We start from the raw sequence: 23,838 nt of genomic DNA, 5'->3' as shown, positions 1-23,838 counted from the left end.
TCTCAGCTGCCCTGCTGCTAGGTAGGTGAGACTCAAGTGAGACTCTTGCACCAGCAGCATGGGAGTCACCTGGAGCTTGTTAGAAATGCAGAATCTTGGGTTCCATGCTAGACAGACTGAATCTGCATTTGACCAAACTCCCCAGGAAATTTGTGTGCACGTTACAGTTTGAGAAACCCAACTCTAGACTGAAGCTTGCATACAATAAACATTAGTTGAGTGAGACTGAGCCTTGTGGCCTGGCCTTGCTCTCATCTATAAAATGGGGATAATGATATTTGTTCTTTCCCATGGGGGGATGCTGGGAGAGCACATAAAGTACAGCTGACCCTGGAATAACACGGGTTTAAACAGCATGGTTCCGCATATATGCAGATTTTTTTTTCAGTAGATACAGTACCGTACTGTAAATGTATTTTCTCTTCCTTATGATTTTCTTTTTTTAAAAAATTTTTTATTTATTTATTTGAGAGAGAGAAACAGCATGAGAGGGGATAGGGTCAGAGGGAGAAGCAGACTCCCTGCTGAGCAGGGAGCCCGACGTGGGACTCGATCCCAGGACTCCGGGATCGAGCCCGACGTGGGACTCGATCCCAGGACTCCGGGATCATGACCTGAGCCGAAGGCAGTCGCTTAACCAACTGAGCCACCCAGGCGCCCCCTTATGATTTTCTTAATAACATTTTCTTCCTTCAGCTTACTTTATTGTAAGAATACAGTATGTAACAGATATAACACACAGAATATGTGTAGATCGACTGTTTGTGTCATCGGTAAGGCTTCCGGTCAACAGTAAGACTCTTAGTACTTAAGATTTGGGGGAGTCAAAAATTATACTCAGATTTTTGTCTTCGAGGGGAGGCAGTGCCTAACTCCTCCATTGTTCAAAGATCAACTGTACTTTGTAATTATAAAGGTATTTTATCCTGTCATTCACTGGACCATTCAATAAACATTTGCTGAGCAGCTATTATAAGGCAGGCTTGAGATTCATACAATATCATTCCTGTTTAGAAAAAAATTTGCAGTCTCCTAAAAGTCTGATTTTTAAAGGAACTAAGTACAACAAAATGTGGTAAGTGCTATCAAATAGCTATGCTCAAAATAGGAGATGGTAAGGGTGAGCGATAATCAGTTCTGATGGAAGTTCAGGGCTGGGTAGGTCAGAAGAGGCTTCACCGAGGGGGTGGCATTGAGCTTATGTGGGCATGAGCCAGGTGAGGGAAGAGAAGGGCCTTCTCGATGGAGGCTTTGAGACATGAAAGAGGGTGGGGGATTTGGGGTGGCCTTTGGTCCTGAGGTCTAGCGAGAGTGACTGGAGTGAGAGTGTATTTGCAGACAGTCGCATGACTTGCTTGGTGAGTATGGACAGGAGAGGTCCTGCTGCCTGTTTAGTTTCTTTGGGGCCCATCATCTGGTTTACTTTAGCTTCCAGGCCTGTGTTGGGGTTATCAGCCTGAAAGTTATAGTCCTGCCTACACTGTTAACTGCCTAAGAGGAAGACATCATTTTTTGGTCTGTTTGTTTATTGGTTTTTCTTTTTATTGCTCATCTGCTCTGATAGGTGGGTAGAACACCAGTGTTCTACTTCTTAGGATTTTAACATAACACGGAGTAGTGGGGGATTAGTGAAGGAGCGGAAGTAGGCTTCCAGATATGTCATTTATTTTTACCACCCAGTTGGAAAGGCAAGTTGGCACCTAGGCTGAGAATTGAGATGTCAGCATGTTTAGGAAATGGCCGAAGCCCTCCTTCAGCTCCAGTGAGATGTGTCGCTGCCCTGCTCCCCTGCGACCATCCCACTGTGTCTACCGGTCACAGTGGTCACAGGCTCAGGGCGCTGTGGCTCTCAGCCAGCCTGTGGGTGACAGGAGAGATAGCAGAAACTGATACATATGGGAGAGGTGGCTCTCATCCAAAGCAGGCAGCCATGCCTCTGGGCTCTGCCTGGTCCCAGTGGGTGAGACCAGAGGGGAGAGTGGGTGACACCATATGGGTGTGGGCAGAGGGAGGCACAGCACAGAGCAGGCACGGGGTGTGATTTCAGTTCTCCTGAGGCTCAGGAGACTTGCAGCTTGACACGAGGCTTGAGCTCTCTTTGCTCATCCAGGCCAGCAGTGTGCGTTCGTATGCCGTGCCCGAATGCAACTCCACGATGGAGGGGGACGGACCCCAGCTCTGGGGGCTCTGGCCACTCCTCAGTATGGCCGGAAAGTGGCTGGATGCTTGCTGGGCCTCCTTTTTGCTCAGTTCAAAGCTAAAGGCAAGGACTTTGTCTTGCTCGTATGGGATAGCGCCCTTGGGTGCTGAGTTAATATGTAACCAAACTTGCAGAAAGGTTTATCTGTTTGTCTCTGGCAAGGACATTTGGGCAAACGGCTTTCTGCACCACTGCCCTCAGCGTTAGTGTTTATTCTCTTTGGGCTAGGGAAAGAGAGAGAACCTTCCCGTATCACTGGTCCCTTTTAGTTCTCTGTTGACATATCCGTGGTGAACTTTTTCAAGAAAACGACCCCAGGGGCTTAATGCTCTGGGTGGAGCTTCACTGTAAGCTTGGGAAGTGGCACAATGCAGAGAAACTTTCTGAGATGTGCAGCCAGGTAGGACTGGACTCTTGCACTTAAGAACTGTGAGACTTAGGAAAGTACTTTACTGCCACATGCCTCAGTTTCCCCAGTAGTACCACAGGAGTGAACTGCTCTTCTTGCTGGATGGGGGGTGGGGGTGGGCAAAGGACACAGCACAGGGACAGCTGCCGTGCTGGGAATCTGGATGTGACCCAGCCCCCGCTGGTCTAGAGAAGGAGAATCGGAAGCCTTTCAGTTCATGTGCGGGCAAGCAAAGGAGCCCAGTGTCACCCCTGAGTCAGCCAGAAAAGGAAACTGCGGCCAGGAGCGCCCCACCCTGCGGGGGCCCCTGTGACCACCACACCTGTCCTCAGACCCACACAAACACCACAGAAGGGAGCCCCACCGCCCTCAGGCTTCCTGATCTTACTCTCCACACCCACTCTCGCTCCACCTGACCTGGCCTTTGCTCTCCCAGCTCCGGTTGCCTTGCCTTTTTGGATCTGACCCTTGCCAGGTCCTTGCTATCGCCTCGAACCCGCTCAAAAGTGACGGATCGAACATGCAGGGCACGACTCCTGCCGCCTCTGGTGGGCACGCCTCCCTCCTCAGCGGGGCCAGCAGCTCCGTGCCGCCGAAGCAGCCTCCTCCCTCCTCTGGGTGCTCTCTTGGTTTCCGGGGTGCCATTTCCTCCTGCCTCTCTAGCTCTATCATGTTTTATTTTTTATAGCTGTGGGGAGCAGTCTTTGAGGATTTGGGGGGTGAACATGCCACGGGCCCGCTTCATCAAGAGTGGAAATCGGCAGGAGGAAAAAGGACGTCCTTAAAGTGACGTGAGGAAGTCTTCAGGTGAAGAAGCTCTCAGTGTCCCCTTCGGAGGGCAGAGGGGAAGTCCTGAGCAAGTTCCTGATACCAACGACCGGATCTACCTCCTCTAGATGCTGCAGAGATAAAACGTTTCTCTCCCTGCCCTGAGCCTCGGTTTCTTGTTTTGTAAAATGACGACAATAATGATTCCAATTTAGGCAACTTCATGGGTGGCTATGAGGACCCCAGCAAGTACTGGAGGTGGAAGTACTTGGTAAGCTCCGCAGCCCCAGGCACTTGACAGGGGCTGCCCACGTCGGTTCTCAGCCCCGTTCTGGGTGGAGGCCTGAGCATCCTCAGCCGGGGGCCGTTCCTGCTTGTGCTAAGCAGCCCCCTGCCAAGGCCCCTGAGTTTCCGGGACTGGAAGACAGATGAATTCCATGTGATCCCTTTCCTCAGGCTTTTCTCCCAGATGGAGTGTGCCTTGTGGGTGGTGAGGAGGCTGGAGGAATTCGCAAGGGTGACTTTGCGGGAAGCCTCCAGATGGGATCTCCCGTGGCAAACACGCCTGAGTCGAGGACCCCAGCTCCCATGGGTCCCCCCGCCCCAGTTAAGAGGGGGCAGAGCGTGGCAGATGTGTGGGGGATGTGTGGGGCTGCATGTGTGACATGGCATCCCCACGTAGGCAGGGAAAAAGTCATAAAGGGCATGTCGTTATTCTGATTTCATACATGAAGAAACCGAGGGTAAGAAGGGCCACGCTCCTCCTCCACAATTGCATGGCTCATAGAGGGAGATGTGGCATTTGAACTTGGGACAGTCTGGCTGCAAAGCCTCCTTACATCACCTGTCATGTGTGTAGTAATGGTGATCTCACAGGGTCAGTGAAAGAAGGATGGGAACGGTGCTGTGTAGGGATAGAGGAGGAATCACTTCCAGCTGGAGAAATCCAGGGAACCTTCCTTGAGGAGGTGGCTTTTGCCTCCAGGGTTTGAGGAAGAGGCCAGCTTTGGACGTTCAGAGATGTTTTTTCTTTCCGTTCAGTTGTTCAGTTGTGCTGTGTGGGTGGCTTCTCACGTGTGGTGCATCTTCATAAAATCCACTTAGTTCACGGCCTCGGCGTAGTTCAGAGACTCTCCCCGCACAGGAGAAGTCCCGGAGAACTGGGGATGGGAGAGGAAGGCGCTCTGGACTGGGTTCGACCCAGGAGCTTTCCTGGAACAGGCCATGGGGAGAGGTCTGATGCAGTGGGTCAATTAAGAACTGGATTTTATTGCAGATTTATTGCAGCCTTCCTTCCTTCCTCCCTCCCTCCCTCCCTCCCTCGAGTCCTGAGTGCCTGCTCTCTGCCTAGGGCAGTGCTGAGTGCGGGGGAGGGGGGGAAGGGGAGGTGGGGGCCCACTCTGACACAGTTTGGGCCCCCTGGGAGTCCAGTGTTTAATGATGGGAGGGATAAGGTTGCAGGGCCCCAGGGTCCCAGTGTTTGCCTAGAAACTCAAGAAGCCCCCAGCGTGGGGCAGGGTGACCCCATTGAGGGGTGTGGGTAACTAGAGTAAAAGAAAATAAGCTGGCCATACAGATGGGGGGGAGGGGTGTTGGGGCGAGGGCGGGGGAGGGGGAGAAGCTTGCAGGGCAGCCGGAGGGGAAGGCCCAGGCCTGCCGCCGGGAGGGCTGAAGGAGGCAGGAGCTGGGCAGCTGGCCCACCAGGGGCCGTCCCCCGCAGCTGGCCTTGCCCACAGCTGTGCTCCAGCGAGCGGCCCACGCCAGAAGCCAGCTTTCATCAGCACAGCAGAGCAGAACTCGGCTGCTTCACTGATTTTCTTCTACCGCTCGCCGCCCACTCGGAGAAAACTTGTAGAAACTCTGCCTATAGCAGAGGTGGTTGGGTAAACCAAGGACGGGAGACGCTGCAGGACATCCTTGCACGCCCTTCCATCTCAAGTTCGTGGGCCGCGAGCAAAGGGCCTGAAGTTTCGCCGTGCACGTGGGCCCGCCAGCCGCAGGTCCTCGACCTCGAGGTCTCTGCCCGGTCACACCATCGAGGGGTCTCAGCTCTGGAAGGATCTGAGGGTAGCGAGGCCAGTGGTTGCTAAACTGACAGATGGTCACCTGGGAAGCTTTTAAAAGTACCCATCGCCAGGCTCTGAGCCCAGACGTATGGCTCAGTAGTCGGGGCCCGGGCCCTGTCCGGTTGTTGGTTCTGTAGGTCCCCCCGCTCAGAGGGGTGGTCCCCGGGGGCCAGTGAGGCCCGGGCAGCACTTCCTTGCTCTTGGCAACTGGCCTTTTCTTGTGAATTTATCGTTCTCATTAAGGGAACGGCTCTACAAAACCTGCTGAGAGGACCAACACTATTGTGCTCCTGAATGCAGGGCTGAGCAGCCAGGAGAGGGGTTCTGGGCTGGCTCTGTTCCATTTCATCAGGGAGAAGGAGCCCTTCCCTGGGGTGGGGGAGCATTGTCTGTGCCAGGCACAGTTGCCTCGAGATGCTTTCCCTAAGCTGTGGGGAGAGCTGGTCAGCCAGAAACGTCCTCACCAGGGCCTAGCCGAGAGGAGGGTGCGTGGAGCAGCGCTGCTGACCGCCCCCCCGACGTACCCCCATCGCACCCCCACCCCCGGCCTGGCTGAAGAGCAGGTTGTCTTCTGGAGGAACTGGGGCCTTGGGTGTTTCTCTGGGAAAACCAGAGTTTTCATTTCTAAAGCCCGAGAAGTGCTCAGCAAGAAGATAGTAATGATTTTACTCCACGTGCCTGGGATGTGCTCACACAGGCTTTCACGCGCTCCTCGTAGCTGCCCTGGGGAGAGAGGACAGGGGCCACCTTCCCATGCTGAGCCCAGAAAGGGATGGGCTTCTGAAGGGTTTAGTCCTGAAGGGCCATGGTGCATGTTAGGCACTGTCACCTTGTTGAGAAAGAAAGTGAGAGAGAGAGAGAGAGAAGAAACAACTGACAAAGCCAATGGGGTAAAATGTTAACAATAGTGAATCAGCTGCGTCAAAAACATATGCATGTTTTTATATTAATTTTATTTTTACACTTTTTTGAAATTTTAAATTTCTTTTTTTTTTTAGTCTTTTTCTTTTTTTTTAAGATTTTATTTATTTATTTGAGAGAGAGAAAGAGAGATAGCAGGAGCAGAGGGGAAAGGGAGAAGCAGGCTCCCCCGCTGAGCAGGGAGCCCGATGACATGGGGCGCGATCCCAGGACCCTGAGGTCATGACCTGAGCCGAAGACAGAAGCTTAACCGACTGAGCCACCTAAGCTTAAATCTATTTTCAAATAAAAAAAACTTCTGGGGCGCCTGGGTGGTTCAGTCGGTTGAGAGTCTGCCTTTGGCTCAGGTCATGATCTCGAGGTCCTGGGATCGAGCCCCACATAGGGCTCCCTGCTCAGCAGGGAGTTTGCTTCTCCCTTTCACTCTCCCTCTGTGCTCTCCCTCTCTCTCTCAAATAAATAAATAAAACAAAACTTAAAAAAAATTTTTTTCAAATAAAAAAACTTCTTTAAAAAGGGGATGTGGTTTATTCAAGGACACAGCAAGTTGATAGTGGGGACCCTCTGCATGTAAGGCTCACTTGTCACATCTTATTATCTCTGGATTTATTTAGTTCTTTGACTTGGCTTAAATGCCAGTTCTCGAGTGAGCCTTCCCTGGCCTCCCAGACTAGGTCATGGGCCCCGATTTCATGTACTTTTCCTTCCGCTTATCACCAACAGTTCAGAGTGAATTATTTTTGAATTTCATGCCTGTTTCTGCGGCAGGACTGTAAGCTTCTTGAGGGCAGGATCTCATTTGCCTTGTCCCTGCTGTATCCCAAGGGTCTAGCACTGTGACTGGAATGTAGTAGGTGCCCAACTCGTATTTGTTAAAAGCGTCAGTGAACGAGTGAGTGAATGCCAGAGCGTGGCCCCAGATGTGCACAGGCGGACACACACCCGTGCGACCATGCTCATGCTCTGCTCTCTTCGTTCCATCGCTCTGTATCATATGCAGGCTGGAGATGCCAGGATTACAGGGCAGCTGGTGGGGTGGCATCATGCCTCTGGAAATGACATCTGGGAATGAATGACATCCTTTGGGAAGAGAGGATGACGCTCCTTCCCAGCCAGCACCTCCCTCCCCTCTGCACCTCAAACCCAGAGGCTCTTGCGTGGGGCGGGGGGGAGGGAGATGATGCTCTCGTAGCAGGTGGTGGAGGGATCCCAGAGACAGCAGGCTCCAAGAGGGGGGCAGGGATGCAGGGTGGAAACCGCTGCCTTTCTGGAAACAAAAGAGCCCTTTAAAGTCACTTGATACCATGTCTTCCTGCCCTGGGCCTCTGCCAAGCCTCCCTCTTCCTATTGTGGAGCAGCAGGAACAACAGGGACCTGCATTTGCTCCTGCCCGTGCACTGCCACGAGGAGCGGGGACCAGTGCTGTGCCCGAGGGCGCCCATTAACCGAAGAGTTTTGATTTTCAATTTTGAATGAGTGATACATCCCCATGTTTCGGAATTCCAAAGTGTTAAGATACACATGCAGTGAGCGCCCCACGGCCCCCTCTGCCCTCCATCCATCCAGTACCGAGGTTTTAGTTCTTAGGAACCCTTCCAGAGATAGTTTGTGCACAGACAAGCAAATACACAGATTCCCTGCAGGGGCAGAGTTCCACATACACTGTTTCCATTTTGCCCTTTGCCCTTACTGATAGATATTTTTTCTTTCTCGGTTCCATAGTATTCCACGGTGTCAGTGTACTGGGGAAAGTGTGGGGCGGACTTCCGCAGCCAAGCTGTGTGCACGAATCCCACACTTTTCTTCCTGGATTGTATTGACTATTGAGGAGTGATGGAGGGTTACAGAGGAGAGGGACCTTACTCCTTGTGCTGCCCAGGATAGTAACCACTGGCCATGGGTGGCTATCGGACATTTGAAATATGGCCAACCCGACTGGGATGTACTGTAAATGTCAAATGTTCCCTGGATTTGGAACATTTAATTTTTAAAATGTCAAATATCTTATTAATTAATACATGTTTATATTTATTACAAGCTGAAATTATGATTTTTGGATATATTGGTTAAATAAAATATATCATTAAAATAAACGGCACTTAAAAAAAAAAACTTTTAACAACATGGCTAATAGCAAATATAAATGATATATGTGGCTCGCATTCATCTGTGGCCAGCATGTTTCTAATGGGCGATGCTTCCTTGGAGACTTGGAGCCCAGGGAGGGAGTTGGGGTGGGAAGGAGCTAAATAGATCAGAAGGGGAGAAAGCAAAGGAATTGAAGCAGGTTTAGCTGGCAGCAACCTGTTGAAGGCTCCTGGGCTGGGGGTCAGGAGACTGGGTTCTCCCCTGTCTCGATGTGACTTTCTGGGGGACCCCTTCTTGGTCTCCGTTTCCTTCTGTGTGCAAGATGATGGCTAGGATTTGAGAATGTTGCCTCTCTTCTCTGTCCCTAGAGCAAGGACAGTGCCCAAAACAGAGTGGGTGCTTGCTGAATGAATGAATGATTGAATGAATGAGAATAGAAAGTGGAATGGAAAATTGGAGTTTTCCTTTCTAGGTTAAGTATTAGACTCATCAAAGAATCAGGACCTGAAGTCCCCTAGAGATTGCAGGATGCCCTGGACTATGAAGCCAAGACTCAGAATTAGGGGAGTGACTTGCCCAAGGTCTCTCTGGGGTGTTAATGGCAGAACCAGGCCCACAACCAACGAAACTTCTTGAAAACAGGTTCTGTTATGAACTAGTATCTGCTCTTGGGAATGTCTGCTGCAAATGCAGCTTGGCCCTGGCACCCCTCCTCCTTCCCCTCTACCCATTTTCAGGGTGTGGGATGACATGTCCTACTGTTGTGAGGCAGAAGGCCTGAGGAAGAGTGGGGTCAAGAGGAACCCACTCATAACCAAGGGCTAAGCATTTTCCAATTCCCTTGGGCCAGAAGGGCCTTGCTCCAGCACGAATCCCCCGGCGGAGGCCCTGCTGCCGCCCTGGCCCCCTGGCCCGGCCTGGAGTAGCTGGAGTCCGGCCTCCCAGCGGGTAGGAGCCTGCAGGCGGCTATCAGCTGGGAAGCAGCCTCTAAATCATTCCTGCTCGGGTGGGAGGGGTCGGCGAGGGGATTTTCAGAGATTATATTGAAAGAATTACAATGGTGAGGGAAAGGAGCCGAGTTCCCACAGAGTGTCCGGTCACTCCTGTGGGGGGCTGTGGGAGCCGGGCCCCGCTGCTGCTTTCTCTCTGGGCAGCACACACAGTTTTTAATAATTAAGTAACTTTAATTGTCCTGGGAAAGCCGAGCTCGCCTTGGGGCGCGCTGCACAAACTCATAATTAATGTTACCAAGAGAGATTAGCAAAGGAGAACTGAGAAATGATTCACTTTTTTAAAAAGCACCTCACTGTTAAGCCTTATTATCCTAAGTTTAGAACCTCATTTATCTGCTTTGAGGGGAAAAAAAAAAAAAAAAAGACCCGAGACCCAGAAACTAATGCATGTGAAGTTAAAACTCCATGTGTTTGTAATCTCATTTAAAATCATCAGATGGGAAAACGTTGCCATTCATTGATTCCATTCTGGTGACTGAGGGAAAATTTAAGACAGAGGAATATAGTTGATAAATAATAATGCTCTAATACAGACTCAAGCTTTTTACTGCTATCCGTGTTGCTTAGAAATCATTGCATTTTAGGACTTTTTGCCACAGTTTTTTTCTCTCTGGCTGTCTATGGATGACATCCCAAATTCTGCGTAACGGTCAATGATGAGTCAGTCATATGCAGTGATACCTGGGGGCGGGGGGGTGGCGCTGTGTGGCCTGTCGGTGTTTGGTACATATTTGATGAATGAATGAATGAGTGAGCACATTCATGCAACGTGGGGGGACTCCAAAAAGGAAAGCTCTGCCCTTGCACGGACATGCCTAGTCCATAAGAAGGGCAAGCCCAGCCCGTGCCTGGGCCCTAAGGAGTGTGCGGTGCTGACAGGGGTGGAGCATAGACAGAGAGAGAGGGGGAAGTCAGGTAGCAAGGATACAGCTGGGGGAGGGGAAGGGGGGAGAGAAGCCATGAAAATCAGGAGCGGGTAGAAGCACTGGGGGCATAGGGTGCAGCCAAGCACAGAAATCAGCCCTCCGGTGGCCCTTATGCATAATTAGTAGCCACAAATAGGACCTGATCTGTGGCCCTAAACGAGCGAGTGTGCTTCCGTACGAGGTGCTCATGTATCCACAGCACTGCCCTGCTTTCTTCTTCCATTCAGACCACAAATATTTGTACCCCAAGTGGTGGGTATCCCACTCATTCCAAGCACCATTTTACATGGATGTAGATGGAAACAACTGGAACGTCGGTGGGAGACCTTGGCTCTAAACCTAGATATAGGATTCTCTTCTTCCCCCTGAGCCTCAGTTTCCCCATCCACAAGATGGGAGCCATATTTGGGCTCTCCTGAGGCTTTACCGATGGTGTGGATGGCAGCTCCTTGGCAGGTGAGAAGATACTAGCAGTTCCTGGAACCACTTTTGCAGGTAACTGTGGGGGAGTTTTCGTGGTGTGTGCTTCTTTCCTCCTGGCTCTCCACAGCCTCGGTCCTAACCCAGACGTCTCTTCTCACCACAGCCCCACCAGATCCGGCTCAGACGGCCCCTGCTGCCTCATCCTGGAGTGGGAGCTGGGAGAGGATTAGCTTCATGCCACCACCTGTGAGGGCACTTTTCCTGAGAGCTTTGCTGTCCCCTGAATGTCACTTAATCCTAGGAGGGGCTGGTGGGTAAATAATGAGGTGGTGGCTAATTCAGCTCAAGGGGTGACTCCTCTCAAGGTCTCTATCTGTGACCAGACAACTTACAAAGAAGGAAAGCTTTTAAGACCTGAAGGGATGAAGCCATTCTCTTCCTGGGGCTGTCCCTTTGTGACCTCAGGCAAATTGTGTCCGAGCCTTTGTTGCTTGAGGGGAAAGGGTAGAAGGGGCAGCAGGGAGGCTCCCGCGGAACTTTTCCTGAACATGTAGAAACTGAGGCACGGAGCACTGAGGTGCCAGAGGCTGGGAAAAGCATTCAGACCTGTAGGTGGAGAGGTGGGGTCCGGGGGAATCGGGGCTTGCCATTGTCCCTCAACCCGTTCTATATGTTAGATATGAGGAAGTGCTTTTCTGCCCATCAGCACATTTGATCTGCACGAAAATTCCAGAGAGGAGATATCTGCTATTTTGCAGATGAGAAAACTGAGGTTTCTGAGATTTTAGTTGACCAAGGACTTGAACCCAGGTTCTCCGACTCTATCACTCCGCCCAACGAGAGGCTGCCTATCATAATCCTGATGCTTCCTTCTGGCTCTTAAGTACTGTGACCTATGTTCCTTGTCTTTTCCAAAATGTGATGCCATATATTTAATTATTGCCTTGGAGCTCAGACAAAATTTTTTTAAATTCACTCATCTTCTAATCATCAATCCATTGTTTATTCAGCGTATATGCTTATGGGTCCTGAGAAACTACTCCATGTTGAAGCTAATCAGGATTGCTGACTCCCAGTCTTGCGCTGAGTACGATTTTTAGATTTTAATTAAATTACACAGGCTAATGTTAAACAATCCAAGTTATAAGAGAAAGAGCAAAAAGTAGGCCCCTCCCCTCTTGTTCTTGATACTCTGCCCCTCGGGGTTTCTCCCAGAAATAACCACTGCTACCAGCTTCCTATGCACCCTGCAGAGACAGTTTATGCAAAGGGGAGCACACACACACACACACACACACACACACACTCACTCACCTATGTGTATGTGTCTTTGTGTTTCCCTTCTTCCAAAATTGGTAGCATACTATATGTACTGTTTCTGAGTCTTGTTCTCTTGCTTATTAAACTGTATCAGGGAGATAGCTCCTTATCAGAACAGAGAGAGTCATGCCAATCTTTCTAAGTGGCTGATTTGCATTTCATTTTATTTCACCTACATTTCATTTTTTTTAAACTGCTTGTCTACTGATGGACACTGGGTGGTCGTCGTTACTTTGCCATTCACGTGTTTCCTTAACATCCAAGCCTCAACGTGATGTTGGAGTAATTTGGTGCAGTGGAAATTGCTGGGGACCCAGTACTGAGAGATGAGAGTTCTAGCCAGTCTATATTAATTAGCTATTTGACTTGAGGCAAGCACCACTGCCTCCTTGGGCCTCAGTTTCACCATCTGTCAAGGGGGACCCTGGGCTCTGGCTGGTGTCTGCTGTCCTTCCCGGCCTGTCTCTGGACTCTCGAGTCCCCCCCACCCCCACACACCCCAGAAGTAGCAGAGAGGCCCATCGAGGGTCAGCCCGGGCCATGGCTGTAGGGGGGGGTCGCTAGGCTTGGTGACCCATGAACCTCTCTTGAGCTGATCTCAGTGATGCCATATTGAACTCAGTCAGGCAAGTTTGGCCTTGCTCTCCCCTGGATCCAGGGTGATTCAGGGCTGGTAGCGTGGCTTCCCCACCAGCAAGTGAGCTGCAAGACACCTTTCTTGGCAATGGGCTTAACCAGGGCTCCGGGAATGTCTGATTACTCATCTCTTTTGCAACGGCAGAAAACTCCCAGGGAGAAGGGGAGGCAGCTAGCGTGGCTTCCTTCCCGAATTAATGATTTGAGCGTTAGGAATGACTAACCAGTTCAGCTCTGAGCAGAACTGGGTGGTCGAGTCCAGCTGGGGCGGCAGCAAAACAGATAGGCTGGGTGTTGAGTGGGCTTTAGCCTCTCCTGCTCTCCACTTGAATGCCGGGGGTCTCCGTGCTCTCCTTTTAAGGGGGCAGAACTGGGGTCAGATATCCTGCCCAGAGCCAGTCTCCACCGTCTCCTAGAGTCTGTCTAGCTGGGCTGTGGTCCATGTAAGCTGATTGCAAAGTTCTCCAACCTCTGCTTCCATCCTGCAGAGGTAAAGCTAAATGCTTATGGTGAAATCCAAGGCAGGATGGCTGAATGCATCATTTTGTATGCTATACTGTGTACCTAAGAAGAAATTGTGAAATTAATCTGTTACTGGGAGGAGGCACGGGGTGGTGGGAGTCTTCTTTTTGCTACACTTCTGGGACAAGGGTCACAGATGGATGGCTCCCTGGTTTCTTTCCTTGCTTCTCATCTCTGACACACCATACTGCAGATTCTAGGATTCGGGGACTGGAGGGAGTCTTTCTCCTTTAAAGCAAAAGGTGTCCAGCTTCAGAGCCCACCCTCCCTCACTCTACCCCCTTTCTTTCTTCAAGGGTCGCCTTTCAGGGCCCAGTGGCCCAGCCCTCTGCTTTCCAGCAGTGATTAGGCAACTGCCCTGTGTGGTGGCCGGGGGCAGGCCTGGACTGTCGCCGTGGGGCAGCACATGTCCCAGTAGGGCCTCCTGCCCTGGCCTCACCTCTGGGTACCATGTCCTGTGACGAGTGCCCCTCCTTTTCTCCTCGGCCAGCTTGAGCTCCCCTCCTCAACTCCCTGACTCCTTGGAGAAGAGGGGTCCTTTCCCGCTGGCTTCTCTTCTTTGGCTTCATTTTGAAACTGCTCTCCTGATGGGCACTCAAGATGTGCCACCTCAGCCTGTGCCATTTGGAACTCAGGCCAAAGGAGATCCCTGGGCATCCTGTGCGTGTCGGGCCACCTACGTCCAGCAACATGGGCTGGGCCCCGTCTCCTCTGGGCTTCGTCCTGGGACGCTTGCCCTGGCCCTTCCACGGTCAATCGACTCATTGAGGGGTTCTCTGAGTTTTCCTTTCTTCCCAGCATATTTCCTTTCCAGGGCTTCGTGGGCCAACATGCCCGCTGGAAGTTGGAAGGAGTCAGCATTTAACCAGTGCTGTGCCCAGTGTAGATGCTCGATCGTTGAATGAATGGATGGGGGGATGGTTCTTACCTTGGGCAATGTCACATTTCCTTCACCTTCAAAACCTTAAAATTGCCTTTTGCTGCATCTGCCTGGACCAACCGTTCAGTCCTCAATCGCTTTCTTGGGCACAACTCTGCCTCCCTTGGGGCAACGGCCGCCAAGTTCATCATGTCAGAGGGGCCCTGTTGCTAATAAGTTCACCAAGTTTCCCAACCTGATTGAGAGGAGCTGGCTTTTGTGGAAATCACCTTCAGCGAAAATCCTTAATAATTTAGGATGAGCCACCCTACTTGGCCTTTTTCGAGGCATCTCCGCCACAAACTCACTTTATATGCTCAGAGTAGCCAGAGAGAACCTCCCCAAACGGAGGCACATGGCCGAAGTGCTCTCTTGCCTCCTCCTCTGCTCAGTAGCCCTGGGCCTTGATTTCTGCCTCTCCGCCTCAGTAGTACTGGGGCCCTGCCCTGCCCTGGGCCTATGGGAGCTCAGACCCTGCTGCCCAGGGAAGGGGTCATGTCTAAGGATGAAGCACACACCAACCTGTGTATTTCCTGAGACTAGAGAGGAAACCTAATGCATTGCCCCTTTGAAGATTAACAAACTATTTGACTAAAGAGATTTTTTTCTTTTTCTGTTCTCTACCTCATTCCCTTTCTTTTGGGTGCCTTTCACACCAAGTCACTGAAATCACAGGGTATGGGAGGTATTTTTCTCTTTAGAAATCCTTTTTCAGGCAACTATGTCAAGAATGTTTTCATACTTGGGATTGGATGGGGAGGGAGGGGAAAAAAAAAAGGCTTAATCCCCCCCAGATGGGTATTTCTCTGAAAAACAGACATGCAAATGTTGGGCTTGTCAAACCCTAATATGTTTTCTTTATTCTTGAGAATTATGGCCGACTGCCTGCTGAGCCTGGGAGATCGGACGAGGGAAGGAGGGAGCCCTGGTATGGAGCAAGCCGAGTGTGGGAAAGGGCGGGCAGTGGAGGCAGACTGTGCCAGCTACGCGAAGACAAGGGACAGACACTCTACACCCTGCACATCAGACTATCCCTTCTGCCCCCGTCAGGTTCGGTTGGCTGGAAGCTCACCTTGCAGGATCTGGAGATGGGGATGTAGGGAAAAGCCAGGATGCTCACAAACATCCTCATGGTCGGTCTGCCTGTGGGAGGCCAGCCTGGGTCACCTGGGTGCTCCCACCGGGAGCTGATGCTCAGGCCTGCCAACCTGAGTGTAGCACAGAGACTTAGACAGCGATCATCATGCATGAGATGGCCACCGGAGGCTTTTCCTGAGCAATCTCTAGAATCTTTTCCACCAAGAGACCTAGGGATGGGACAGGAGGCAGATTTAGCAAATGTTTCCTCTAGGCTACTAAATCATTGCAGAGCACTTCACTGAGGCCTTGCTACCCCTAGGTGATGTGTTCACAGCTCTGTGGGAGAGAGAGACAAGCAAACATGCATGTTAGCACAAGGCAGCCCGGGCTGAATGCACAAAGAGAGGTGCAAACCTTCCCTGCCCCCCACACCCCCAAATATGGTTATACCATTTATAGCAGGTGAGAAAATGGCTTGAAGATATTTTACTGCATCTGGAGCTCTAGAGAAGAAACGTTCTAATTTCTTTAGGCTTTGGGTTCTCATTCCCGGGCCCTTTGCCTAATGGAAGTGTGGACACAGGGCAGGAGGCAGCCTACTCTGCACGGTTGGGGGTGTTTGGATTGGGCCCAGGTCTCCCCAAGGCTACAGGAAGAACCATGGAATGGGCTGCTATCTGACCCAGCTCTCTGGGTGGTTTTGAGAATCACATGAAGTAATAGTTATGATTACAGTTTGTATATTATAAATCAGTAAATAACTAAAGAGTAGTGTTATTTCCTTGAGAATTACTGCCTTTTTTTTTTTTTTAAAGATTTTATTTATTTATTTGACAGAGAGAGACACAGCGAGAGAGGGAACACAAGCAGGGGGAGTGGGAGAGGGAGAAGCAGGCTTCCCGCCGAGCAGGGAGCCCGATGCGGGGCTCCATCCCAGGACCCTGGGATCGTGACCTGAGTGGAAGGCAGACGCTCAACGACTGAGCCACCCAGGCGCCCTGAGAATTACTGACTTGAAAATCCTAATGATGTCTTCAATTTATGGAGCAACTCTTATGTGCCAGGCATTGTCCTGGGCATTGGCCCTGCCGGATCTGGAGGCTTGGAAAGGCTGAGCAGTCTTTCCTGGGTGCCACAGCTAACTAGTTAGTGAGTTGGGATCAGAGCTCAGTCCATCTGCCTGTGAAGTTCAGGCCCTTTCCACGTAAGGCCGCCTTGGGGCCCCTGGGTCTTCTGTCTCCTGACTTTATTGGGTTTAGTTGCCCTTGGCAAAGTCGGCTATTGTGCCAGCAGGACGTGGGGGTCCTAGGGACAGCCTCAGGGACAGGCAGGGTCTCCCCTCCTGGCTCTAAGGACCATGACAGTCAACCCAATTAACTGCATAAATGCCCCGAGCTCCTCTTTTCAGGAAGAGATGGAACAGTATCTGTGGTAGGTGGAAATGGTCCCTCAAAGATGTTCACAACCCAATCTCTGGAACCTGTGAATATATTATGTTCTATGTCAAAGGGGAATTAAGGTTGCAGGTGGAATTAAGGTTATTAATCACCTGACCTTGAGAAGGGGAAATGGTCTTGGCTTTTCCAGGGGGGGCCCAGTGTAATCACAGGGGTCCTTTTAATGGGGAAGAGGGAAGTAAGGGAGTCTGTCAGAATGATGGGATGTGAGAAAAACTTGCCTGGCCACTGCTGGCTTCGAGGATGGAGGAAGGGACCACAAGCCAAGGAATGCAGGCAACCTCTAGAAGCTGGAAAAAGCAAGAAAACAGATTCTTTCCTCGAGCTTCTAGAACAGCCTTGATTTTAGCCCAGTGAGACCCATTTCAGACTTCTGAGCTCCAAGTGCTGTCAGAAAATACATTTGTGTTACTTTTGGCACTAAGTTTTTGGTGTTTTATTACAGCCCCCATAGGAAACTAATACAGCATCTTAGGGAGGAGAAGTCCTCAGGTGGGTTGAGTCTGTGCCTCGGACTTAGGGACAGACGTGGTAGAAGCAGACACAACTCTCTGGCTTTCCAGAGAAGCCCCGGTGCGGCCTCCAGGTGGAGGTGATCTGGCTTCACTTCACCTTGGGCCACCTCACGAACCTCTCCACTCCCTGTCCTGGGACTTGCCGCCGTGTAATACTGACATTCACCAATGTGTAGCCTGGAGCTGCATGGCGCTGCCCTTGACCCGTAGTGGACAGGACCCTGGAGATCAGTGCTCAGTGCTCAGGTGGGCAGTCCTGAGATGCTTTTCGCAAAGCTTTTTAGGAGCGCCTGAGGAATGGAGCACTCTCCCCTCTTCCTTGTCCTCCTCTCAGGAGGACCTCACTCCTGCCCCCTGGGGTCATCACCGGAATGAATACCTGGATGGCAACTTCTGTGTCCAGCCCTGCTTTGGGAGGAAACTGCTACGACAAGATGCAGAAGAACAGCTGTTCATCTGGCATTTGCTCAGAAGTATGTCCCCCGCCCAGTGTCCCAGAGCTGGGAGGAGCTCATGTGGGCCAGGGGTGGCGGGTGGGAGGCCACCGCGGGACACGTGGAGAGCAGCCCAGCTGTAGGCGAGCCTGCCTGGGGTCTTGGCTGAGGATCTTTCCTGGTCTAGTTAGAGACAGACAAAGTCTGGAGGGGTCAGACTCCAGTGGGCTCTTGGGGATACCACAGGCCCTGCTTGTTTGCTCACCCAAGTCCTTTAACTCTGGTAGGCTTCGCTCAGAACATACCCACTGTTCCTATCCTTCAGGACAGATGTTCTTGTGATGAAGTGAATGACATCATCAGCAAGCAGGCCTCAGAATGGGTGATTTGGGTGCGGCTGGGAAGCTGGGAGCCTCCTGGCCCCTCGGCTGGGCAGCTGTCCCCAGGGCTGGCTGAGTATGCCTTTGCGGTGGGCTCCTTCCCTGCCCCCACCCGAGGCGGCCTCCGTCATGCTGATAGGCCAAGCGACCTCTTGGATCTGAGGCTTTCCTACCAACCATGCCCAGAACAGATGGAAACCGATCTCCTGGACATCTCCAGCTGATGCGGATTTCATAGCAGGCAGAAGAGGGGGGGGGAAGCAGACAACCCAGCCCCTTCCCACGGCCACTTGGGAGGCCACAGTGGTTGTTCAGCTGTCCACCCTCTCAACCTGTGAAAGAGGCGGGGCTTGAGATGGGGGATCCATTTCAGCGGCAGTGAGGCTGGCAGCTAGAAGTTCAAAGCACGCCAGTTCCTTATGGCTTTTAACCAGAGCTCCAAGGAGACCCCTCACCTTGCCAGAGCCATTTCTTTCCAGCCTCACTGCACAGCACTGCCGCATAAAGGGCTAGACTGGTCTCTAGTCCCCCAACGTCCCCTCTCCCTCCCCTATTTCCTGCCTTGTAGCCTCTGTTCTTTGCTCCCATCTGCACAAGCACATCCACGGTATCCCTCTAGACCTGGCCCAGATGCCACTTTCTCCAGGAAGCTGTCCCCTTCTGCCCCCAACCCCCATCTTAGCAGTAATCTATCCCTCTTTCCCCGTTCGTCCCCAAAGGCTCCGTCTGCATCACTCAAATGAAACCAGTGACTTTATGTCTGGGATCACAATTGCTCCTGGTCATTTCTCTTATTGGACTGGGTCCTTTTCAGAGCAGGGCATGGCTCTTTTTTGGCTTCATAGTCCCCATGGAAGGTGCCTGGTAATGACTTATTTGGTCGGGTTGGTTTTGTTTTTATTTTTGCTGAGTGCATGTGAAATAGCTGATGTCAAAAGCTGCTTTTCCCAAAAACCCTGTCTTAGTCCGCTTGGGCTGCTAGAACAAAACACCGTAGACCCAGTGACTTAACCCATGAACATTTGTGCCTCACGGTAAGGCTGGGAAGTCCAAGATCAAGGTGCCAGCGTATGGGTGTTTGTTGGGAATCCTCCTCCCGGTCTGAAGGCTACTGCCGTCTTGTTGTGTCCTCACGTGGCAGAGAGAGGTGTCTTCCTTATAAGGGCACTAATCCCACCATGGGGGGCTCCACCCTCCTGACCTCATTGAAACCTAATTACCTCTCAAAAACCCCACCCTCAAATACCATCACATTAGGGATTAGAGGTTCCACGTATGAATTCGGGGTGGGGGTGACACAAACATTCAGTCCACAGTCTATCTTGTAATCATAAAACCTCTGAAATAAATACTGAGAATTCTGTTCAAAACGACCCTCTTTGGGGTACGAGCTGTGTGACAAGCATGGGACTGGGAGCTAGCGGGAGGGAGGGATTCAGTGGTGGGGGAGACCCAGTCCTTGTGCTCCAGGAGCTTATAGTCACCCAGACAACCTGCCTCTTGTCATCAGCACCAGGATGGCCCGGGATGGGCAGGGGTCAGGGAGTGCCAGGGGCCACAGGAGGGAGAAGAGGCATCCTGGAGCGGGCATGCCAGCCCCGGCTGGCTCGGGGCAGGCTCCGGGACTGACTCTGGCTAGATCCCGAATGGACTTGAAAATGTCGTCCTTCTTAGCTTCTTAGCCAAGTGAGAGCTAAGACGCCTCTTCCTCCTGTTCGTTCATTTACTGTCTTATTCAGGCCTTTACGATTTTACAAGTCCCCAAATACTTGAAGTCTTGTAATGTTTTTGGATGATGCAAGTGAGTATAGAACTGTGCTGTCCAAATGGTAGCTACCAGACACATAGGGCTACTCAAATTTGTTTAAGTTAATTAAATACAATGCAATTTAAAATGCGGTTTTTCCAGTCCCATCGTCCACATTTCATGTGCTTGGTGCATGTGGTTAGTTGCTACCACATGGGTCAGTACAGAATAGAACGGTTCCATTGTCCCTGAATGTTCCATTGGATAGCTTTGGTAGAGAAAGTTGCTTTTTAGCCACTAGTTTTTAGTGTTTTATTTTTAAAGCGTTAGCTACGTCTTGTCTTCTCTTTCTAACTTTCTTCCTTTTTTTTTTTTTTAAGATTTTATTTATTTATTTGACAGAAAGAGCAAGAGAGCACAAGCTGGGAGAACAGTAGGACGGTGAGGGAGAAGCAGGCTCCCCGCCAAGCAGGGAGCCCGATGCGGGGCTCGATCCCAGGACCCTGAGATCATGACCTGAGCCGAAGGCAGACGCTTAACCATCTGAGCCACCCAGGCGCCCCTTTCTAACTTTCTTCTTAAATGACCTCTCTCTTTGGTCTCTTCTCTGATACTTTTTTTTTTTTTTTTAAGATTTTATTTATTTTTATTTTGAGAGAGAGAGAAAGAACAAGCAGGGGGAGGGGCAGAGGGAGAGGGAGAGAGAGAATCTCCAGCAGGCTGTGTGCTGAATGCGGAGCCCGATGCGGGCCTCGATCTCCCGACCGGAGCCGAAATCCAGAATCAGCAGCTTTACCAGCTGAGCCACCCAGGCGCCCCTCGACTACTTTTCTGAGGGACTCAAGTTGCTAGTGTGGATGCTAATTCCTTGCAGGTGCAGCCCCGCGTCCGCTGTTACTCATTTCACCAGCGCGAACAGCTTTGCTTTTCTGTGCCCAGTTTCCCCCTGGCCTGGTAATACTGTCCCTCTTGCCCCTCAAGCCTCTGTCAGAACAAATGCAGAGGGCTTTAAGCTGGCCAGAAGAAAACATAGCCAAGATCCCAACGTAATAATGGTCTTTTTGTCCCCGGGGAGAGGCTCCCCTTGCTCAGGCTGGATCCCACTGACTGGCGCCTCCCCTCGGGAGGGGTTGCAAAGGAAGCCGGGTTGTCTGGGAGCCAGCTTTTCTTCATTTAGGCCGGAATGCTTTAAAACGCAGCACCTATCCGATGAGTGGGAGAGAACATCAAGACAAGCTTCATCTGAGTTATAAACATACTGTTACGATAGTCCATGTTATTGTGCTTTTCCTCCAGACGAGTGTAAATCCCTTTCACATTCGCTACTATGTTTATACTTCTGACATCCCAGGAGCAAAAAAAGGACATCTTTGGTGTGACAGCCAACGCATTTTCCACTGTACTTTGCGGCCTGCAGGGATCCCATGCTTATGTGACGTCGCCGGGGACAGTGTGCAATGGCATTCACCGCAGGGCAGGAGCGGCCCACACGGACAGGTCTCCCAGGGCAGTCCCTGTGTACACAAGCCCCTGTGCCAAGGGACAGAGCTGGCAGACCAACGAGGAAAACCTCAGTGGGTACCATCATTCACCAGTAACATCCCTCTGACTTTACTGGCTCGCACACCTGCTCACTGGGTTAGTAGTGGGCCCAGAACGAGGGTAGAAACAGAGTCTTGTCCTCCAGGCATAAAACCAGTTACCCAGGGGCGCCTGGGTGGCTCAGTCGGTTAAGCGACTGCCTTCGGCTCAGGTCATGATCCTGGAGCCCCGGGATCGAGTCCCGCATCGGGCTCCCTGCTCGGCAGGGAGTCTGCTTCTCCCTCTGACTCTCCCCCTCTCATGTGCTCTCTCTCAAATAAATAAATAAAATCTTTAAAAAAACAAAAAACCAGTTACCCAGAACTTAGTGAAGTGACTATTTTTGCTGAAATAAAAACCTCAGTTTTGCACGGAGGTGATTCATTGGCGCATCCAACACCGACAAGCTTCCTGCTTCCCCTTGTGTCTTTAAATTCAGATGTTGGCTTAATAAGCATCCACCGAGCACCTCCTACATGCTGGTGCTGGGCTCGGAGCTGAGAGGGATGCTGGGATAGGCAGTGAGTGCTGAGGGCCCCGGGAGCTCAGAGTCCACCTGCAGCCATCGACAAAGCAGACGTCCATCAGCCCTCTCGGTGGGGCCCCCCAGACCAGAGCCACCGGGGAAGGATACAGACTCGCCGAAGAACCCCCAGAGTCAGAGCGGGCAACGTGGCTTCAGAGCTTTGCTCTCCAGTGGGTTGGGCCAACCCTCTCACACAGTCCTGGCCCCAGGGCTCCCTCAGGGTTTGAGCGGCCTCGGGAGCCAGCGTTTGACACACACGTGTGGGGAGGCCCGCTCCTGCTGTCCCAGAGTCCTGTGTCCCTCTGTCTCCTCGGCAGGGTCAGCAGGCAGCAACCGTTTCTCATGGCCTCAGTAAACGTCAGCCCCGGAGAAAGCTGCAGAGAGGGTTTAGTCCGATTTCTCTCCTGTGTGGAAACTGAGGCCCCCAGAAGGCAAGCGGCTCCTTTTGGGCCCCATGGAGCAGTGACGCAGTCCGTCTTGGAGAGCTTGGGGTTGGCATGACTGCCCTTAAGGGATCTGAAGGAACACAGAGCAGGGGCAGTACCCTGCTGCCTACGCCACATTCCCAGAGATAATCCGTCAAGGGAAGGAAGGAGAAAAACAACAGCGAACAAGCCATCTATTCTTGTCTGCGCCATTTTCCCACGTCAGGAGAGACTGTGCTGAAAAATTTAGGTTTCTCCTTTCATGTTTCCTTTCAGTGCACTCTCGACAGAACGCCTTTCTTTTCCCCCTTTTCTTTGGCAGGATCCTGACCGAGGCTGTAGAAAAAGAACCTTTTAAGAACATATATATCTATCTATCGATATACATTCAGTCCCTAACAGTGACACGGAACTGTAGTGCCTCTTAATTACCCAGGAAGTGACAAGGTCAAGAGGTGTCTGAAAGCTGCTTTGGGCTTCTGCGCATTGATTTCTCCCCATTGTCGCCGCTTCCCCAGCCGGAGTCCGGGGGGGCCACGGCGCCTGGGTTTTGTCCACTCTTTGGACTTCTTCCTTTCTTCCTTCCTCACTTTTTTTTTTTTTAATTTGAAAAGAAACTTCTGGCACTTGGGGTATTGATTGAAAATTCATAAAAGCAGGACGCGTTTCGGGTTGGCTGACCAGTCATAATTGCTGCTTGCGTGCTTGAGGAGGTCAGCTTCTTGCAGAGACACCCGCCCCTGAGGCCCCCATTCTCTGGCTACTCTCCCACTTTCTTCCTATTTATCTTTGGGCTTTCCAGGGGAGAATGGCAAGGAAAGAAAAATGTTCATGCCCACGCATCGTCACTGGCTATATTTACGATGAACACGTAAGTTGTGCTCTTTGCTTTTCATGCAGAGTCTAGGGGCAGCTAATTTTTTAAAGGAGGGGAGCTGAGGTTTTGAACCATGGTCACCAAGAAATGATATTATAATACAAAAATAGAAACGACGGTGTTTCTGAAAACTTTGGATCGAAGTTTTAGAAGTTCCTGGGAAGTGTTGTTGACTTGTATTTGGGGGATTAGGGAAGCCAGAGCCTTCTCTGGATAACTCAAGAGAAATTAGGAGTGTACAGAGGCTTACCTGGGTATTTTGATCTTCAGAAAAACCTATGAAAAGGAATTATATTGCCAGAGCAGAGAAATGGTTAATTCTTGGTCTGGTAACAAGAGTTCTTCAAAATGCTGCCATGTCCTACCGGATGTCAGATTTTTTTACTAAGAAAAGTCGGAGCCTACAGCATGCAGGTCTCCAAACCTTCTTTTTCCTTGTCAGGGGAGCTTACTGTGTAAATATGACTCTGGAGTCCTCCACGGCTCTCAGGAAGGAGTCAGGGGCATAGCATTTTTCTTTTCATCGTACAAATGACCCCTTGGAAAGTGAAGGCCCCGAGTCTAATGTTAAACATAGAATCTATAGTGAGAGAAAGCTTATGTCC

The 23,838-nt window shown here is 51.2% G+C and overlaps 1 long non-coding RNA gene across 2 annotated transcripts in view; it reads left to right on the top strand.

Annotated features, from left to right (window-relative positions):
- Nucleotides 1–23,838, top strand: part of LOC145723592 (uncharacterized) — a 48,973-nt gene that overhangs the window by 24,635 nt on the left and 500 nt on the right. The window contains exons 4-5 of one of the 2 annotated variants that reach the window (XR_014148813.1): nucleotides 21,176–21,462; nucleotides 23,159–23,227. This is a non-coding gene — a long non-coding RNA (uncharacterized LOC145723592). Of the gene's footprint in view, nucleotides 1–3,297; nucleotides 3,543–21,175; nucleotides 21,463–23,158; nucleotides 23,228–23,838 lie in introns of those variants that run through there. The other variant, XR_014148806.1, reaches the window with a different exon arrangement.

This window comes from Leptonychotes weddellii, chromosome 1, assembly GCF_054177405.1.
Source record: "Leptonychotes weddellii isolate Sample4059 chromosome 1, ASM5417740v2, whole genome shotgun sequence".
Taxonomy (NCBI): Eukaryota; Metazoa; Chordata; class Mammalia; order Carnivora; family Phocidae; genus Leptonychotes; species Leptonychotes weddellii.
The sequence above is the reverse complement of the archived record's forward strand: the minus strand, read 5'-3'. Positions and strand labels throughout refer to the sequence as shown.